Raw genomic sequence first — 20,848 nt, forward strand, 5'->3', positions numbered from 1 at the left:
GGCCTCTTTTTCTTTCTTTTTTTCTTTTTAAAAAAATAACTTTTTATTCAATTTTTCACAACATAAGATATACACACGCACACACAAAAAGAAAAAAAGAAAAAGAAAAAAGAAACACACACACACACACAAAAGACAAGAGGACTTCCATCTCATCATTAGAACAAGTATCAGTTACAATACCCAAGTCTTGCCTGTAATTTAATTGTTCTCCCCTCAGTAAATCGTACAGAAGTCAGCTCTCTAATTTTTGTTACCACTCAAAAGCCTGATAGAAATCAATTTTATAATATGTTTTTAGGTAAATAAGAAGAGGGTCCCACTCCCTTTTAAATGCTTCAGATTTATTTCTTAATAATGCTGTGAGCTTTGCCATTTCTGCCAACTCCAACACCTTAAGTATCCAATCCTCTTTACTCGGGCAATGGATGTCTTTCCATTTGTATGCAAATGCCAATCTTGCTGCTGCTGTCAGATACATAAAGAGGATCCAATATTTCCTAGGCAAAGAACTGTTATCAATACCTAATAAGAGTTTTGGAAGATACAAATTCCAAAAGGTATTGATACTGTTATCAACACGTAAGAGTTTCTGGGCTCTTAGGGAAAGTCATTTTAAACACTTTCTTAAGCTCATTGTATATTAAATCCCAATAGCCTTTAGACTGATTACAAGTCCACCATAAATGTATATAGGAACCCTCCTCTTTTTTACACTTCCAACATTTGTTTGACATGTTCTTGTACATTAAAGCCAACTTCTTAGGAGTTAAATGCCATCTGTACATCATCTTAAGATTATTTTCCTTTAAATTAGAACAGGCAGTGTATTTCATGTCTTCTATCCATAGTTTTTCCCATTTCTCAGGTCTATATTGTAACCAAAATCCTGAGCCCATTTAATCATTGAAGTTTTCACTACTTCTGTTCTTGTATCTTCCAGTAATAACAGATCATACATCCTAGAAACTAGTTTGTCTTCCTTGTCACACAACTGTTGTTCAAATTCTGATTAATTAAAACCCTTTTTACAATCTTGCTTGAATAAGGCGCTAATCTGGTGATACTGAAACCAAGAAATATTCTAGTCCTGCATAAGATCTAGTTTTTTGAGTTCGTATTTTGCACCTTGGGGAACAAGCAGTTGTCGATACGTAGGCCATGTCTGTTGCACATTTTTCTGTTTTCTAGATATAACTTCCAGTGGAGATACCCAAAGTGGAATTTTTGGTTCTAACACAAGTTTGTTTTTCATCCATACCATATATAAGCTTTTTCTAACATAGTGATTTAAGAAGTCTTTATTTACTTTTACCTTATCATAAAATAGATATGCATGACAACAATATCTTATATCGAATCCTTCCCAATCTAACAGTCTTGAATTTTTTAATGTAATCCATTCTTTCATTCACCTTAGGCATATTGCTTCAAAATATAACTTAAAATTCGGTATTAGGTTTTTAAATTTTATTCTTGGTTTTTTGCCCTGCCAAGTAAAGTTCTTTACATCTTTATGCCATTGATCAAAAATTGACATTTTATTTATTATTGGTATTGTCTGGAAGAAATATAGCATTTTAGGAAGAACATTCATTTTGATAACAGAAAGTCTTCCACTTAATAGATTCAATCTATTCCATCTACATAAGTCTTTCTTTATTTCCTTCCAGATTTTAATATAATTATTTTGAAACAATAAGGCATTATTTGTTGTAAGCATAACTCCTAGGTATTTTACCTTTTTCCCCACATTGAAACTAGATCTCAAGACAAGTTTTTCAATATCTTCCTTGTTCATATTTTTAATTAATACTTTTGTCTTATCCTTATTTATATAGAACCCTGCCATATTCCCATAGGATTCTAATATTTCCAATAATGTATCAATTGACTCTAAAGGATCTTGTAAAAACAACACTATATCATCTGCAAAGGCTCTTTGTTTGTATCTTTGTGTCCCTATTGACAATCCTTGTATTTTGGTCTCTTCCCTTATCATCCTGCACATAATTTCCAAGACCAATATAAATAATAATGGAGACAGAGGACAATCTTGTCTAGTACCTTTTTGAATACTAAAATAATCTGTAAGTTCTCCATTAACGTTAATGTTTGCTTTTTGTTCAGAATATATAGACCCAATTGACCTTATATAATTAGCTCCAAACTCTACAATTTCCAGGATTTTCAACATAAATTACCAGGAGATGTTATCGAAAGCTTTCTCTGCATCCAAAAATAACATAGCCAGTTGTTTATCATTATGCTTTTCATCATATTCTAATACATTTAAAACAGTTTGCACATTGTCCTTTATTTGCCTTTGCCCGACACCCAAGAAGACACGAGACTCAAGGAATTGGTGTAAATAAGGGCCACAGTTTATTAAACTTTAACAACAATGAAAGAGCAGGGATGGCTGATCCCTTCTTACAGTGCGGTACTACAGGCATGCACAACCATGGCATGCATAACCTATGGCATAGGGCGATGCACCTTGGCTCCAGGCAACCCGAAAGCTCTGAAACCGGGGCTGCCTATCCTAGCCAGCCTAGTGCCGGGTCCCTGAACTAGCATCGCCCCCAGGTAGCCGTTCAGCCATTCCATGGGGCTTAACCAGTCAGGGTAGGTCAACCAAGGGCAGACATCCCTGAGCCGTGCAGTCTCTAGGGAGTTGCCCCTTTATGACCCATAGCCAAACACTTACCCGAAGGTGCTCACCAGCCTAATAACATCATTTCCAACCGCACTGCACCTGCCAAAGCATGGGTTAGCCTAGCTTAACACCATGCTAACCCCACTGAACGCGTAGCCACGCAGCCAATCCCTGCTCCAAATCCTTCAAAAACAAACGGGTCCCGCTAGGCGAAAGGTGGACACCATCCCCTCTAAAGAGGCAGGGCAACGAAAAAATTATGCCCGGGTGTTCTATAAACCCTCCACCAATGGACCCCAGAAAACGTGCCATCTGTGCGTTAACCTTCCTGCGGGCCCTGTCCACCCCATAAGGGTCCCGGGCTCCCCTCCAAACCCTGCGCTGCAGCATGGCTGACCAAAGGATGGCAATCCCCGGGCACCACCTAAGGACCTGTAAAATATCCCTCCTCAAGCTGTGGAAGATAGCCAACCCAGTCTGGGATGCCAAATCATTTTCACCAAGATGCAGAACAAGGATATCCGGCGGCTGGTTTGCCGCCATAAATTCCTGAAACAGAGGCAAAAATTGGGCGATGACCATCCCGCGACGACCGATCCAGGAGATCGATGCCCACTGGCCCAGACCCAGCTGCGTTCCAGGCTGGACCCCACGTGCAGCCTTGTGAGCCCAGAAAACAATGGAATGGCCCAGGATGAGGACCCGAGCCCTCTCAGCCCTACGCGCCGGGCCTGTAAAGAAAAACACAATTAGCGTCGACTCAAAGACGCTAGCGCACATATTTCCGGTAAGTGGCAGATCGCCAACGCCCAATGCGCTGGATAGTCTCGCCAGAAAGACCCAGCCGGGAGGCCGTTGAAGCCGCACCAATGCGGAAGGAGTGAAGGGAAAGCCGTGCAGTGTCCACCCCTGCCGCATGAAGCGCACGGCAGGCCACCGCCCAGAATTGGTACTGAGTGAGGGGGCGTCCATCCTCATGGATGAAAAGGCACCCAGGCGCAGCCCCCCGAAGGGTCAGGTAAGCGTTAAGGGCCCGCACTGGGCACAACAAAACGTCCTCTGCCCGATGAAGTGACACAAGGTGCCCCCTGCCCCGCTGATCAGTCTTAGAAAAACGCAGGCGCAAGGTCAATGCGGCCCGCCCGGGGACAGTGTCCCCGAACTGGACTACCCTAGTGGAGTGGCTGAACCGCCCCCTGGGGAAAAGCTCGCTGGCCTGAAAGGCCCCAAAAAACAGGACCACCATAGCTGCATGGAAAAGCGCAGTCTCATAAGGGGACCTACAAACACCCGCTAAATGCTCCACTGCACCCCGAATCGCCAAAGGCAAAATGGGCTTACGGCTATCGGCCTCGGCCGGATGCTCCCGGGACCAACCCTCCAGCATCCTCCGTACCCTGAAGTCCCCTGTGGTGTCAGCAAGGCCCCGAGCTTTAGATTGGAAAGCCAGGGCCGCCAAATAGCCCGCCAATGCCCTGGAAGAAAGCCCCTTACCCTTAAGGTGTACCAGGAACTGCATCAGATGTTCCGCAGGAGGAGGCCAGTCCTGACCCAATCCTACCTGTGTCCTAAAATCCATGAAGGCCCTGCACTGTCTATTATAAGCCGTGCGTGTGCTGGGGGCCAGGGAGGCCCAAACAGCCCTCTGCGCTTCTAAGCGCCAAGGCTCCACAGCCACAACGGCATCTGTTCGGGATGACGTTCCGCCTCTGGCGCGAGCTGGCGAAAGCGCTGCACCTGGAAACGAGACAGCGCGTCCGCCAGACTGTTCTGAACGCCAGGTACATGGCAAGCAATGAACTGTATGTTGTTAGATAAACAGGCCAAAACAAAAGCTCTAACCAAGTTCATCACCCTGGGAGATCTAGAGGTCTGCCTATTGATAACCCGCACCGTGGCCTGGTTGTCGCACCAGAAGCGGACCGCCCTGTCCCGAAAAAGATCAGCCCAGAGGTGGATAGCCACAACAATGGGGAAGAATTCGAGAAAAGTCAGATCCCTAATGACGCCGCTCGCCACCCAAGCAGCTGGCCAGCGTTCAGCGCACCAACGACCACGAAAGTAGACGCCGAAGCCAAACCCACCCGCGGCGTCTGACTGAACTTGCAAATCCGCTTCCAGGAGGAGGGATTCACGCCAAAAGGACACCCCATTGTAAGAGTCCAAAAAGGACTCCCATAGTTGCAAGTCAGCCCGCATGGGGGCAGTAACCCTCACCCTATGGTGGCCAAGCCTCACCCCCTTGATCGCGTCACACAGTCTACGTAAAAAAGGGCGGCCAGGGACTACCACCCTGCAAGCAAAGTTCAGATGCCCAATAAGCTGCTTCATCTGTTTAAGAGTCACTTTGCGCGCATGACTGCAAGAGGCCAACAAGGCCCGCAAGGTAATGAGTTTAGCCTGAGGTAACCTGGAACAGCCTCCTAAGGTATCCAGTTCAATACCCAAAAAGGTGAGAACCGAAGAGGGACCCTCCGTTTTCTCCGGGGCCAGTGGGACGCCTAACTCAGAGCATAAGGCTTTATTTGCCTTTTTGGTAGAAATCCAGCCTGATCTTCATGAATTAACTCTACCAAGACCCCCTCCATTCTTTTAGCAAGTATAGAAGCAAATAATTTCTATAGGAGATTGGTCTATACTTTTTAAACAGAGTTTGATCTTGGCCAGGTTTTGGTATTAATGTAATAGTTGCCTGCCTCCATGAACCAGGGAGCCAACCCTTCATCATAATTTCATTCATTGTCCATTGTAATGGTTGAGACAATACTTCACTAAAAGCTTTGTAGTATCTTAGGCCTCTTTTTCTATCTTCCTCTTTCATCTTTGAATCCAACAGAATCCACACACACTGGGCTAGTAGGAATGATACAGTCTCAGCTCACATAACTAGAAAAGGGTCACACCAAGAATATGCCTATCATGACATCCTCCATGGACATCCCAATGCCCGACTGCGCATCCCTTTATCACATAAGGGGCACTGTTCATCCAAATGGCACCTCAACATGTGCTCCAAATACTTATTTAAACACCCCCTCCCTGTGTGATAAAAGAATGTGATGGGAGGGCATCAGGATATCCATGGAGCACACCACAGTGGATGAGAAGTTAAGAGGTGATTCACACTGATTGCAAGATGCATTGATTGCAAGATGTAGAACTACTGGGACAAAAAGACAATTTTGGCTCATTTTTAGCAAATACAAAATTAGCAGTTGCTAGATTGGCTTTCCTCTCAGGGCAAACAGTAGTTTCAAGGAGCCCGATCCAGACAGGGGCCACAGTGGAGTCAATGATTCTGTCGTACTGTAGTCCAAGTCTGGATTGGAGCCCTGCATTGTTGCTATTTACATTTTCGAAAGTAAACATGCTGGCCCCAATCTCACTCTAGACACATCTTCTCGTTTGGCCTTTGAGCAGTAGAAGTAGCTGCTACATTGCTAATTGAATAAATGTATGATGATTGATTGATTAAGTGCTGTCAAGTCGGTGTTGACTCTTAGCGACCACATAGAAAGATGTATGCTACTGTATTGTAACTGGGGGTTTTTAATTGACAAGTTGGATTTTTTTTAAAAAAAGTCTAACTGCTGAATAAACGATAAATCCAATCTGAATCGGGAAGTTGTAATCAAAATGGCATCCTGTCAACACAAAAGGAAATATTTAGGAGTGTGCATGAATGGTTCGTTGCCAAACTAGTTAGCTTCGAAATGGACCAGTTTGGAGGTTTGGTCCCAGACTGAACTGGGGGCAGTTTGGTCCATGATTGAACCAAACCAGGACCGGTTTGGGCAAACCAGTTTGGCAACAAATGGTGGGGGGGGGGCCAAGAGAGGTGGTTAAATGCTTACCCAGCCAGCATGGCTGCTGGCACTGCTGCTTGCTGCTGCTCCCCATTCTGTCACAGCCCCAAGCGTGTGCTCTGCCTTCTTTAGGAAGCTGCCCATGCAGTCATGAAGCAGTTCAGGCATCCATGCATGCACAGATGCCATTTGTGTGGCCACGTAAATGGTGTCCACACATGCACAGATGCCATGCAAATGGTCCACTGCCATGCAGGTGGCTTCCTAAAGAAGGCAGAGTGCATGCTTGGGGCCATGCCAGATTGTGGAGTGGTGGCAGGTAGTGGCACTGGCAACTTTGCCAGTCAGGTAAGCATCTAACTATCTCTCTCCCACCACCCCTACCTGGCTGCCCCTTCATTACTAGTACAGATTACCCCTGCACTTGTAAAGGGGAATACCCACTGGATTCCCCTTTACAAATATAAGCCACCCAAACTGCCGAACCAGTTCAAGTGGACCAGACAGACGGTCAGTTCAACTGAACCAGTTCGGCAGCATGCAGTTTGGCTCAAATTCTATTCAAATTTAAGACAAGCCATGATTTTTGGTTTGTGCACACCCCTAGAATCTCCAGTGAGTAAATTTGCCAAAACTTATCACGATCCATTTTCTCCATTTATAATACAATTCAGAATCAAGCCTAGAAGAACAAGTATTATTTTTTCTTTGCATGAAGGCAAGTTTTATTGAAACCCACATGTTTCTGAATATGCTGTATTTTAAGCAGCAAGACAAGCAAAGAGGGCAAAGGAGATAATGGATGGGCCATGATGAAAGCCGTGATCAAGCTGGATGGTTTTCATCTGGAACCCATTGATCTCAGAAAGCATTAGAGGTCTCCAAGTCCATTTTCATCCCAGTGAGTCATCCTCATTAAATTCAAAGGATCCCAGAACATCTGTGGAACTGTAAATTGAATTTTAACACTCAAATGAACAGCGACTGAACGCAGTCACCTGTGCCTGATATGAAACTCTGAGTTTGTGTGTGGGTTTGTGTGTGTGTGTGTGTGTGTTTTGTGTGTGAGGAGAGAAAGAGTGTGTGGAGGAGGAGAGATTACCTAAGTTTTTGCAATGAAAACTTGACTTTAGTTAGAAGTGGCAGACTAAAGAGCCATCTGAAATTTAATTTCTAGCATCTGACTTAAAATGCAGACCCAAACACCTTTCTTTAAAAAATAAAATAAAAAATATTCCACACACCCCTCCCCTACTGAAGCAACAGGAATTACTTTGGTGCTAACATTATTAAATTTGCCTCACACAGATCCAGGACTCCATTTATGTAGAAAAATGTCTGCCAGAGAAGCAAAAGTTTCTTATATGTTTTATTTTAAACCAAGCAAACTGTGAAAAATCCAACCAAACTGCATCCTCCTCCATAAGGGCCCCAGACATTATTTATTTTCCTATCCCACATTTTGTGGCTTTCCCCCACCCTAGTTAGCAAGCAGGCAGTAGGCCTGGGGGACCTGTCACCACAGAGATAATAAATGATGGCAAAGAAGTTATCACACTTACTCATTGTGGGGAGCAATGTACACTACCCACATGAAAACCCAAGCTTTGACTAGAGTTGAGGGAATTCATTCTGAAACCAGTCTTGCAAGTATGCATAACCAAGGGTCATAGTCTGGACACAGGCAAATATCCACATCAGGGTACCCCTAGAGAAGCAACAGACTCAGAGACAAGGATTTTCAAACAAAGAAGTAAAGTTTATTTATATACAGGGACACAGCGCAAACAGAGGTATTTGGCAATCTTGGTCATACAAGGAATACAGGCAGTTCCCTGAGATTTATGCAATGATAGACGGGAAGTGGGGGAATGATGGTATGCGGGCAAAAAGGGAGAGAGGGAGAGCGGTGAAATACAGGGAAAGTGCCATTACCTCCCATTTTGTATGCTGTTTTGTGTGCAATGACAAAGAGAAGAGAAGAGAAGAGAAGAGAAGAGAAGAGAAGAGAAGAGAAGAGAAGAGAAGAGAAGAGAAGGTCTCTCCTTAGGGTTCTGACTGGCAATGGGGTGCATCTTGTGCAGTGCCTCTGTGTGGCTCTATATGAACCCACAGTAGCGGGGCGGACTGAGTTTCCCAGACAGTCACACAGGCACAATGTTTAGACTGCAGCAAGTCCACACAGGGAAGGTCTGTGCAACAAGGATCCACTGTCCTTGTTGCACAAGTGCAATGCTCATACAAATGGAACAAGGATGCAAGAGAATGAGCAACGTTGAGCCTCCATTCAGCAACGTGATCTTCTTGCTAGGGTGCATCTTTTTTCATTGTACTAGTGCAGCATTAGTCTAGATGTCACTCAGTGACTCAATTTTACTAGCGTACTATAGGAGATGGAAAAGATCTATTAGGTTATCTTGTCCATTCTCTGTGACATGTTTCTAATGTCTTCAAAAGAAAAGTTATGATGTATTGATACCAAGACCTGGTTTATTTTATTTATATGTATATGTGAGTGTGCATATAGTTTTTGAATCTATGAATAATTACTGGTACAATAATTGGTGCTTCACCATATCATTATACTATTAATTACAAGTTATGGACACAATGTAAACATGAAATAAAATGTGTGTTTTAAAAGAGCACATTGAAATGATATCAATACTATTAAAATCCTGGAGATTTGTAATTAGCAACAATGTAGGTACACAAAATTACACTTAATGGTCAAGCCTACTGATCATTTTTATCTCATGGCTATGGCGGCAAACAGAGGAGGAGCAGGAATGGACCTGCTCTCCTCCATGTTAAAGGGGCTATGGAAAAATCAGTTTTAAAGGGATTTTCCTGTGATTCAAATGCCATATCGTGTTTCAAGCACATCCCTACAAGGAGGTCGTGCACATGATCTCTGGCTGATACTCAGAAGAGCTGCGGGGAAGGCAAGAGCTCACCTGTTTTCCCCAGCAGAATAGTGGTAGCCATCTTTACCACACTGCATGCTCACATGAGCAGTGGTACAGCGAAGGCAAATGATGAGAGCAGAAGGACCCATGCCACAAGTGTGGTGGCAGCTCACATTAGGGCAGCCGCTGCACTCCTTCCCCCCAGTTTGCTGCCGGAAATGGTGGTGGGCAAGGCACAAGCCTTTTGACCCAGCAGCGATCATTCACATGATTCCCTGCAGAGGTTAAATGAATCTCAGTAAACCACTGGGTCTGTTTAACTTTGGTAAGCCACCAGGTCTACAAGTTGGGTTAGTGGAGGTGGAAAAACCAGGACTGGGAGCAACCCTGGCACTCTTCACAATCAGTCTAACCCAGGCTGGACTGCCCTAACCTGGGTTGGGCGCTTTGTGTTCCTAGCTTTAAGGACTTCCAGATTCAGTCTTTCAGCTGCATGCTTTTAACAATCATTGTTTTCCTTTTTCCAGGCTCCACTCTCTATTTAAAAGAACAAAGGCACAGGGTAAGATGTCTTTAACTCATAAGGGTTGCAAGCTTCTTGGAAGAAAGAACAGTAATGCTGTGGACTCCACGTATGTTAGGACATAGATTTTAAGGTCCTTGCTTTGTTTTGTTCCTGTTTAAAAAAGAAACAACAGTTTTGGATGTTTATCAACAGATGTTTGTCTAAGGGTTATGTTGAAATCAACCTAATTTTCCATTCCCTCCCCCATGTCAATGAATAATAATTTTCCAAATTAATGTCTGCTTTGTTTCCTCGATGAAGGGCAAAAGTCAAATAACCCTGAATTTATCAGTTTGTCTTGTTGGTTTGCTGTAGACTATTCACTACTCTTGAGGCATTTTATATTATGCATGTGTATATAATCTATGCATGCTTTATTAATATTTATGAAAGAATGACTAAGGTATCGTTAAATTCATTAATAAGTTATTTTGGAACATTTTACAAAATACACTGGTAATAAATTGTGAACAAGCAGTTCCATACAAAACTACTGCATGGGATAAAGAAGTGCAGGAGCCATTAAAAGAAAGCAGGCATCTGCTTAGCATGAAAGGGTAACTTCGGACAGTGATACAGCATGTGGTTTGCATGCAGCATAAGCTTCGGGGTCAGTCCAGCACCTCCAGTTAAAAGGATCTTTGGGCCAAACTACATATTATGGTTAGACTTGTAGTTTGGCCCTGAATACTTGAGTGGTATTCTTGTTTGTGAAGTAGTAACTGTGAGTGGGATGATCAGAATTGGGATCCTGGCATGTGGTGTGGGCGTATTAACCCTTTCCTGCACCACCAGGAACCCAATAGCATAATGAACATCCCACCAAACTCCTATCAAACCCACCAAGTTCCCAGAAGAGAATTGCATCCCAGAATTCCCATTGCATCAATGGCGCCAAGAAAGAGTTGACCCCTTAGCCATCACAATGTAATCTATATACAGTGTACTAGTAAAAGAGCTTGCGTCTTGCTCCTGTTCCACAAAATGACTATGCACTCTCCCTTCACTCCTTGCTAGTTGATTACCAGAAGAGGCACCGTGTTTTGAGGATGTAAACGTGTTGCAACATTTTTTGTGTTTTTCAGTTTCTTAAGCAATTTTCATGGAAATCCAACATGGATTAAAATTCAGAGAACTGAAAAAACATAGCTTGTTCATTTCTTCATCATTATGTGAATGTCCAGACTTTCTGTCTCTAAAAATACCCGAGAAAACTGCCAAAGTTTGTCAGAAGGTACTATTCCCATGTGTTTTCAATGGAAGAGTTTTCCCACATTTTCCAGGAAATTAAAAACTTTTCATGGTTTTTTGTTTTTTATTTTTCTGGTAGGCTGGATGAAATCTGGAACCTACCTGTGAAAATGGCACATTTCTATTCCCAGTGGAGGAAGAGCCATGGAGACTCTGCATGTTTGGGTGGGCTCTTCACACAAACAGAGCCAGTGCACACACCCAGCAGATGGAAGAGCAGGGGCCTTCACAGTATCGAGACCACTTGTCTGTGTGCATGTCCATATGTGTATAAAATCAGACGTATTCTGATTTTACCCAAATTGGAGGGGTTCAGAGAGAGTCCAAACCCAAAATTGCACAGTCAAGTTTAAATTTGACTTTTCTGACACCATTTTTTTAAAAGGAGCTTTTCAGAGTTCCAAATATTGACGAGAGTCTGTTCTTTGTCTTTCTTTCCTTCTTTTTTGAAGAGATTGTGGCTGGGAGGGAACTCTGTCTTCACCCCTGCCTACCTACCTGTGCATATCTCCTTTTAAAAAAAATTAAAAAAAATTAGCCCATTTTTTTATTCACAAGCTGTTAATTTGAGTAATTTCTGGGTTTCTCCTATGATTCTCTGTTGTTTCATCACTTCCATTTAGATTCTCTGTCACATCACTTCCCCTGCAACTCTCTGGTATTATGTTACCGTTCTTCAAGGTTTGAAGTATCTATGATTTCTTTAAAAACATTTTAAAATGCTTGTTGTATCCCAACCCCAAATCCAAGCCCAATCCTGAATCTGATCCTGATCCCAACTCCAAAATTCAGACAGGTCCAAAGGACCCCAAACCAACATTTGCAGAGTCGGATTGGATTGGGTTCAACCAATTCTGACTTGTGTGTTCATCATACACAGGATATATATATACCCATCTATACCTCCAAATGAAAGACTAAAAACAAAAAAGAATTTCTGGTAAGAACTAATCTGCCTACTTTCCTCTCACTATCCCTACAACTGGACTAAATTTTGTCCAGATCAGTTAGGCAGTTCACACATTAGCCAGCTTGCGTCTTAAACGTTCATGTGTCTGCCATCTTGAATTGGGGTGGGTGACATCATCAGAAACTATGTCTTTGAGGCAGAGGTGCACCTAGGTAATGTTGGAGTCTGGACCTAAAGGCCTTTGAAGCCCACCCCCACACACATGTTAAGCATCATCCCCCTACACACACCACACACACACACACACACACACACACACACTGTGACACACACTTGAGGTTCTTGAGGGCACAAACAGCAACGGAACTGACAAAAATGTAATCTAAAATAGGTATATTTGTGCAAATATGCATTAGCAGAAACATTTCAACAGGCAACTCAACCTGTTCCCATCCTATATATTTATTTCCCCACTTTCCTCTGTGTCTCTAAAGCAGAGATCACATTCGGCCACCTGGTGCAGTGCAGGCCAGTGGCACAGCACACTGAGCACACTACCCAGGTCAGAATAAAGAGGAATTGGGGGTCCCCATGGGGTGTGGAGGCCCTGGGCTTTGGCCCAGAAGTCCAGGGGTAAGAGCACCTCTGCTTTGAGGTGTCCTGATGTGTCACTACATCTGTAACAAATTTGGTCCAAATCAGTTCCCACTTGTGCCTCAAATCTTCATGCATTTGCCACCTTGAATCAGGGTGGATGACATCATTACAAACTATGCCCTTGAGCTGTCCCTGTGTGTCCTTACAGCTGTTGCGAATTTGGTTCAAATTGATTAGGAAGTTCATAAGTTAGCCCACTTGAGCCGCAAATGTTCACATGTCCGCCATTTTGAATTGGGGTGAATGATATAATCATAAATGACACCATTGTGGTGCCCCTATGTGTCTCTACAGCTGCAGTAAATTTGGTTCAAATCAGATAGGCAGTTCACATGTTAGCCCACTTGTGCCTCAAACGTTCATGTGTCTGCTGTCTTGAATTGGGGTGATGACATCATCACAAACTACGCCATTGAAGTGTCCCTATGTGTCCCTACAACTGTACCCAATATGGTTCATATTGATCCAGGCATTGCAAAATTGATGAGGGGGGCACACACACACACACACACACACACACACTGCTGGGTGATCTTATAAGTTTACTTTCCTTAAGGAAAAAAAGCTTTCAAAAAAGGGGAAAGATACAGACTTCAAGCCTTGACAAATCAATGCTGTAATCCTGTATGACAAGTCATTTCCCATAGTGTAATAAAAGAGAGAGAGAAATAGCTCAGCATGGATTCAACAGCTCTAAGCAGTCTACAGTTTATACTAGCTTTATAGTAGCAAGTTAAGAAACGCAGCCTGCATCCTCTGTCCGTATACAGAGCTAAATTAATTTATTGAATCCTTTGGCTATAATCACAAAAACCTCAATGGTGCAAAAATACACGTATTTGAGTTCCCAGCTGATGGCTTCATCTGCTGAACATAAGCACTACAATATGTATCAATTTGGCAGTGTACAGTACTGAAATGGGAGGCACTGGAGCTCAATCTTCCTCAGAAATTGCATCATCTTTTCTGAAAATTTTCTCCCAAACCCCAAATATGTGGTGCGGCTAGGTGGGCAACACCGCATTAAGAATATTATAAGAGAATTAAGAATATTTATATGCCACTTCTCAACAACAACAAAACGTTCCCATGGCAGTTCACATAGAAGGAGGAAGACTATGGTCCAATTCAGACTTCATGCCAAAGCTCAGGTAAATGTAGCTGAGGGAGGCATTTCTGATTGTCTGAATGCATGAAGCTGCAGTTCTATCACCCAACCGCGACTCCATTTTTGCCTCCAAACCTGAATTTGAACCCTCCATTTGTAGTGAGTTTCACTGCTGAAACTGGAGGTTCTGAAGCACCAATGTGCCGTCTGAATTCTGCGGCCGCTGTAACTTGGGTTTTGTGAGGAAGTTCCTCCCGCTACCATAAATAGGTCAGCTCAGAGCAGCTCAGAAATGCGTGTGTTCTAGAGCGGCCATGTCTCTCTCTGGCTGTCTCTCAGAGTGGACACTCCGCTTCTGTTGTCACCTCACTCCTCCTGCCGCTGCTTGGCAAAAGAAACACTGCATCCCTAGAGTTCCTGCATGTAAAGGTCTCAGGGCCTACACACATTGGTGGTCACACGCTTGATTTGGTCTTTCACTCTGATCAGGGTGGTGTTCCATGGGTGGGGAATCCTGTGATTTCCCCATTGTCATGGATGGACCACCATCTGGTTAAGGTTGGATTCACAATGACACCCCACCTTCACAGGGGCAAGGGACAGATGCAGTATCTGGGGGTAAGACTGAATAGCATAGGCTAGACATGTATGAGAATCCAACAGAAAGGGCTATGTAAAGGACCCTTACACTTTAAAAAAAATCAGGTTCTTCAGTCAAAAGTAAAATATTGCCATGAGTTGTATAAGGCTGAGATTATACAATGAGAAGAGCTGGTCTTGTGGTAACAAGCATTAATTGTCCCCTTTGCTAAGCAGGATCCAACCTCATTTGCATTTGAATGAGAGACCACATGTGAGCACTGTAAGAGATTCCCCTTAGGGGAAGAGCATCTGTATGCTTGCATGCAGAAGGTTCCAAGTTCTCTCCCTGACATCTCCAATAGAGCTGAGAGAGACACCTGCCAGTCTGTGTAGACAGTACTGAGCTAGATAGGCCCATGGTCTGACTTGGTATATGTTCCTTGTGTTCCTTGTGACCTATTAGGATGGTCCGCCCAAGAAGGTTATTGGATCCAATGGGATTTCAAGAAGCCTTGGAGGGATTTAGTGTTGGTTCTGCTGGTGATCCTGTTGATGCCCTGGTGGAGAATTGGAACAGCAAACTCACCAGGGCAGTAGACATGATTGCTCCTAAGCGTCTTCTCCGACCCACTTCAAAACTGGCCCCTTGGTATACAGAAGAACTACGGGGGCTGAAGCAGCGAGGTAGATGACTGGAGCGCAAGTGGAGAAAGACTCGGCTTGAACCCGACAGATTGCAACATAGAACTCATTTGAAGACCTATGCTCAGGCGATACGTGCGGCAAAGAAGTGATTCTTTTCTACCCCTATTGCATCCACAAGTTCACGTCTGGCGTAGTTGTCCAGGGTTGTGAGAGCGCTAGTATGTGCCCCTCCTCCCTTGAATCAGAATCTGGAACCATTGATTACCCGCTGTGATGTGTTTAATGAATTCTTTGTTGGGAAAATCTCTCGTATTCGGGCCGACTTAGACTCCGTCTCCACAGTTACCTCAGTGTCTGATGTGGAGGTGTCCAGCGACTCCTCTTGTGTGGTTAGGTTGGATCAGTTCCAGTTTGTGACTCCTGAGGATGTGGACAAGCTGATTGGAACGGTGCGGCCTGCCACCTGTTCTCTTGACCCTTGCCCGACATGGCTTATACTATCTGGCAGGGCAGTTGTTGTAGAAGGCCTGGTAGAGATTATAAATGCATCTCTGAGGGAAGGTAGGATGCCTCCTAGTCTTAAGGAGGCAATTATTAGACCACTTCTGAAGAAGCCTACCTTGGATCCCTCAGAACTGAGTAACTACAGGCCTGTCTCCAACCTTCCAGGGTTGGGCAAGGTAATTGGGAGGATGGTGACCTCCCAGCTCCAGACAGTCTTGGAGGAAACTGATTATCCAGATCCATTTCAAACTGGCTTTCAGGCTGGCTATGGGGTGGAGACTGCCTTGGTCGGCCTGATGGATGATCTCCACCTGGGAATTGACAGAAGAAGTGTGACTCTGTTGGTCCTTTTGAACCTCTTGGCGGCTTTCGATACTATTGACCATAGTATCCTTCTGGAGCGTCTGAGGGGGTTGGGAGTGGGAGGCACTGCTCTGCAGTGGTTCCGGTCCTACCTCACGGGCAGGTTCCAGATGGTGTCCCTTGGAGACTGTTCTTCAAATTCTGAACTTTTGTATGGTGTCCCTCAGGGCTCCATATTGTCTCCAATGTTGTTTAACATCTACATGAAACCACTGGGAGAGATCATCAGGAGATTTGGTGCAGGGTGTTATCAGTATGCTGATGACACCCAAATCTATTTCTCCATGTCAGCATCATCGGTAGAGGGCATAACTTTGCTAAATGCCTGCCTGGTGTCGGTGATGGGCTAGATGAGGGATGACAAACTGAGACTGAATCCAGATAAGAAGGTGGTACTCATCGTGTGAGTTCGAAACTCAGGAGACGATTTTTATCTGCCTGTTCTGGATGTGGTCACACTTTCCCAGAAGGAACAGGTACGCAGTCTGAGGGTGCTTCTGGATCCAAGTCTCTCCCTGGTGTCCCAGGTCAATGCGGTGGCCAGAGGTGCCTTCTATCAACTTTGGCTGATATGCCAGCTGCGTCTGTTTCTTGAGATAGATGACCTCAAAACAGTGGTACATCTGCTGGTAACCTCTCGGCTGGATTACTGCAATGAACTCTATGTGGGGCTGCCCTTGTACATAGTCTGGAAACTACAGTTGGTTCAGAATGTGGCAGCCAGGCTGGTCTCTGGGTCATCTAGGAGAGACCCATATTACTCCTGGTTTGAAGGAGTTACACTGACTGCCAATATGTTTCCGGGCAAAATACAAGGTGTTAGTTATAACCTATAAAGCCCTAAACAGCTTGGGCTCTGAATATTTAAGAGAACGTCTTCTTCGTTATTAACCCCACCGCCCACTGAGATCATCAGGAGAGGTCTGTCTGCACTTGCCACTGGCTTGTCTGGTGGCTACTCCATTGTTGCCCCAAGGCTTTGGAATGCTCTCCCTAGTGAAATAAGAGCCTCCTCATCTCTGACAAATTTTTAAAAGTCTTTAAAGATGCATCTGTTCACCCTGGCTTTTAACTGATACCGTTTTGATTGTTTTTAATGTTGTTTTAGAATATTGTTGTGTTTTTTTTTAATTAAATTGTTGTGTGCTAAATTTCTTGGTTTTGTTTTTAACTAATGTTTTAATGTTTTATCTTCTTGTAAACTGCCCAGAGACGTATGTTTTGGGCAGTATAAATATTTGTTACATACATACATAGATACATACAATACATACATACATAAAGGGACAGACCCAGATTGGAATGAGCCTGCTTTCCCCTGCTTGCTTTGTACCTGACATGTTCCTGAGAAAGAAAAGAAGGAGACAGCCGGAGCGAGTTCTCAGACGTTATCATTCCAGTGTTTATGTTAAGAAGTCATTAAGCCCTGCATACAGACATACATAAAGAGATTTTTGTACAAACACAGCAGCTGCCCCTGTACAAGCATAGAGGAGTCAGAGTAGGGATGTGCACAAAACCAGTTTGCCCAGTTCGGTTCGAATTTGAACCAGGTTCGAACCAGGAGGGGGTGGTTCGGTTATGGTTTTGCTCGAACCTCCTCCTGGTTCGGTTCGAATTCGAACCATTTTGAACCGGTTCAAACTGGTTTGAACAGGTTTGGACATCTAAAAATTGGTAGGATGGTTTGTCATTGAAAATCCTATATGCTACCAAAGAATCTACACTCAGAACACTTCAGAAACAACAAAACCCAGTACCCCATGGGTTAGCAACAGGAGGGGTTTACCAGTGCCACCTCCTGCGCAGTATCAGATGATGCCTTTCATCATCTTCCTATATCACTGTGGCCCAATATAGGTGTTTCCCATAGTCTGGGAAACATACCAGTGGGGATTCAAACCGGCAACCTCTGGCTTGCTAGTCAAGTCATTTCCCTGCTGTGCTATTAGGTGGTGTACATGGAAGCTAATGCAGGAACGCTACCACATGAACCCCGCCTGTGGTCCCCTTGTTCTTGTTCAGTTAATTAAGGAAAGAAAGTTTCCTTTACTTGTGTGATATGTGTTTCTGTTAATGGCATTGATAAATGCACAGTGGAGCATGTGTGCTGGCATGGGGTGGGGCGGGGGAGGCTAGAAACACAGGGGTTCTATGGCTGTAGTCCTGGATTGCCATAGGAAAACCAAGGGTTCAGAGAGGTCTTGCTTCTGAGGGGAAGGGAGTTGTTTTGGGGATTGTCAGTGTTAGAAGTGATTGGTGCTTAGACTGCTTGGGCACCCTCCAACACACCCCTTAGAGAAGTACTTTGCATGGAGGACCTCTACCTAGAATTCCTATCAAAATGGATGTGAAAGCTTCCAAGGAAAGAGGAAACAACAGGTGTGCAATGAACCCTTTCATGGACCTAACACCTGATCTGGGGCAGCTGTTTCTGAACCCATTCTGATGAAGGAGGTGCATGTGTGGTATGACTGGACTCCAGTACATGAGGAGCCTAGCATGGTTGAATGTGGCATGTATGTTTAAAGTGCACATGCACAGGTAACAAATTACTGCTTTGTCTGGCACCCATTGTAAATGGCAATATTAGTTATTCATTTCTCAAGGTACAGCCTGCCTCTATTCTTATGAGGTCACCCAGAATGATGCAATACAATCTGTTGCTGCCAAGGAAACTCTCTCCCAAATAAGATGACCCCTAAATAAGATTGAATTGGGCATGCAATCTTCTGGAGTCATCCTCAAGATGCTCAAGCCAGCTGTCCTTCACCTATGCTCTCAAGATCTTCTTGCAGCCCCATAACCCTGGAAAAGTAATTTAGCAGGTGCTCCATTCCCTTCCCTTCTGGGGACTGATGAACCCTTTCCCTCTTGTGAACGGGTGCGCGTGCAAAAAGGAGTCCCCAACAGATGGGCAGAATCCTCAGGCTAAGTCTACCTTTCACCAGTGTAGGTGGGAAGAGAGGGGCTCAATAAATAAAATAAATAAAATACAAAATAAAATACAATAAATTAAATAAAAGAGAGGGGCTCAAGCCTTTCTTCTCAGGGGAGGGAGGGACTGGGGCCCAAGTCTCTTCCTCCCCAACTGGGGAAGACAGCTTTTATTTCCCAAGGGAGTTTAAAAGAGGACCTCCAAAAGGGGTATACATGGATCCTAGTGACAAACCATTTTCTGGATGTTTAACTTGAGTCGTTCAAACCAGCCAGATTGGAACCTATGTGTAGCAACGCTGCAAGAGGATTCCCTCTAGGGAGATTCCAATTGCTGGTTGTAGGCTCCTATCCAGTGTTTGGGTGTGGTTTTGCACCACAATCCCTGCCATGGGGAGTCTTGAGACGGCCCTTTCAAATCCAGGGAGCCTGCACTAATTTCCATCAAGCCCCCTGCTCTTTAAACTAGGGTGTGAATCCTCCTAGTCCCAGAAACACCCGCTGCAACGACTGTGCTTGAGATCTGCCTTAGACACTGGTAGCAGCTGTGCAACTATGTCACAGCATAACTCTACGGAACCATCCCTTCTCTCATCCACCCACCCACCACCCCCTCTTTCCCATTTCTCAGTAAGTCTTCTGTGTTTCTCCCCCAAGATGACCTTCCCATCTGCAAGAGCCCCTTGCCATCCTGGGGTATCAGTAATTGTGCATATGTGTGGCTGTGTAGCTTAGGAATTCTGGGAAAGTCACTGCTATAAGGAGTGGCAGGAAAGAGTTAATATGTATTTTCCCTGCCAAGGGCAGACTATTGATGCCAAGAAGACAGGATCGTACAGAGCATGCCCCCTCTTATATCATGGCCAATACTTGCTGGGTGAGTGACATGCTGACACAATGCTCATAGTCTGGCAATGCCAGTGGAATGGAGATTGCTGGGATGCAGCCTGGTGTAGTCAAGGGGGGATGTGAGGAACACTGACCCGGGACTTCTCCAACTCCCAGGATGCCCCTGGGACAGGCCCAATCTCTCTCTGGCATCCCCCCACCCCATGGCTCTACCCCCCCACCCACCCATAGCCACTCCACAGCTCTGCTGCTACTGCTGCCACCTCCATTTTTGCGGAAATAGCTTGCAGTGGCTTGTACGGCTATCTTGGAAAGCAGCTGGTGGGAATCAGCCACCTCCACAGGAGAAAGGAGCAGCAGATCCCCCTCTTTGCAGCAGGGATCAGCTAGAACCAGCTACACAACTCAAATGCCCTGGTGGGCCAGAACCATCCACAACCTGGCGTGCAGGGGCCAAGTCAATTTTTCACACATTATTAGATGAAAATTAAAAATATTATTAGTTACTTGTGGATCTATTCCCCTTATCAGTGGACCCATAGTTTCAACCAAGGATAGTGGCCAGAGACTAGGTCCTGCTCAGTCAGTGGGGCCCCTGGAGTGCACACCAGCCCCAAACAAATGCCAAGTCCTCTCCTCTCCCTAAATCATCGTTGCTTTCAGACTGCAATTCTAGGCTTGCTTACATGGGAGTCAGCCTCACTGGGCACACCATGGAGGATATTTCTGAGAAAGCATGCACAGGATGGCACTGTACAGAAGTCCCCAGCTCCTGTGTTGCTGCAAGAGACCTTGGGGCCAGTAAAACAGTCACTGCGGGCCAAATCCGGGCCCCGGGCCATATGTTGTGCAGGCCTGAAGCGAGCCCCGCAAGAGGTAGTGGAGGCAATGTCTGTGCCTCTGTCTGTGCCTCTGAGATTGCCAATGCCTGGCCCACGTCTGGTGCCTCCTGAGTGGAGCCTCCTCCGACTCCGTTGCCAAGCTAGGCTGCATGAGGCTGCTCAGGAGTCCCACGCCGGCAGATCGAGCATCTGCAGGCTGGAGGAGGAAGAGACGGCAGTGGCTGCTATTGCTCATTTGAACCCCTTGTCTTAAAGCCAGGC

At 44.9% G+C, this 20,848-nt stretch overlaps 1 long non-coding RNA gene across 2 annotated transcripts in view; it reads left to right on the forward strand.

The window, feature by feature from the left end:
• Nucleotides 1–11,651, forward strand: part of LOC128340945 (uncharacterized) — an 80,517-nt gene extending 68,866 nt beyond the window's left edge. For both annotated transcript variants that reach the window (XR_008314101.1, XR_008314102.1), the window contains exons 5-7: nt 9,902–9,936; nt 11,025–11,173; nt 11,270–11,651. This is a non-coding gene — a long non-coding RNA (uncharacterized LOC128340945). The remainder of the gene's footprint in view (nt 1–9,901; nt 9,937–11,024; nt 11,174–11,269) is intronic.
• Nucleotides 11,652–20,848: the final 9,197 nt, after the last annotated feature.

The sequence above is a fragment of the Hemicordylus capensis genome, chromosome 1 (assembly GCF_027244095.1).
Source record: "Hemicordylus capensis ecotype Gifberg chromosome 1, rHemCap1.1.pri, whole genome shotgun sequence".
In the NCBI taxonomy this organism is placed as follows: domain Eukaryota; kingdom Metazoa; phylum Chordata; class Lepidosauria; order Squamata; family Cordylidae; genus Hemicordylus; species Hemicordylus capensis.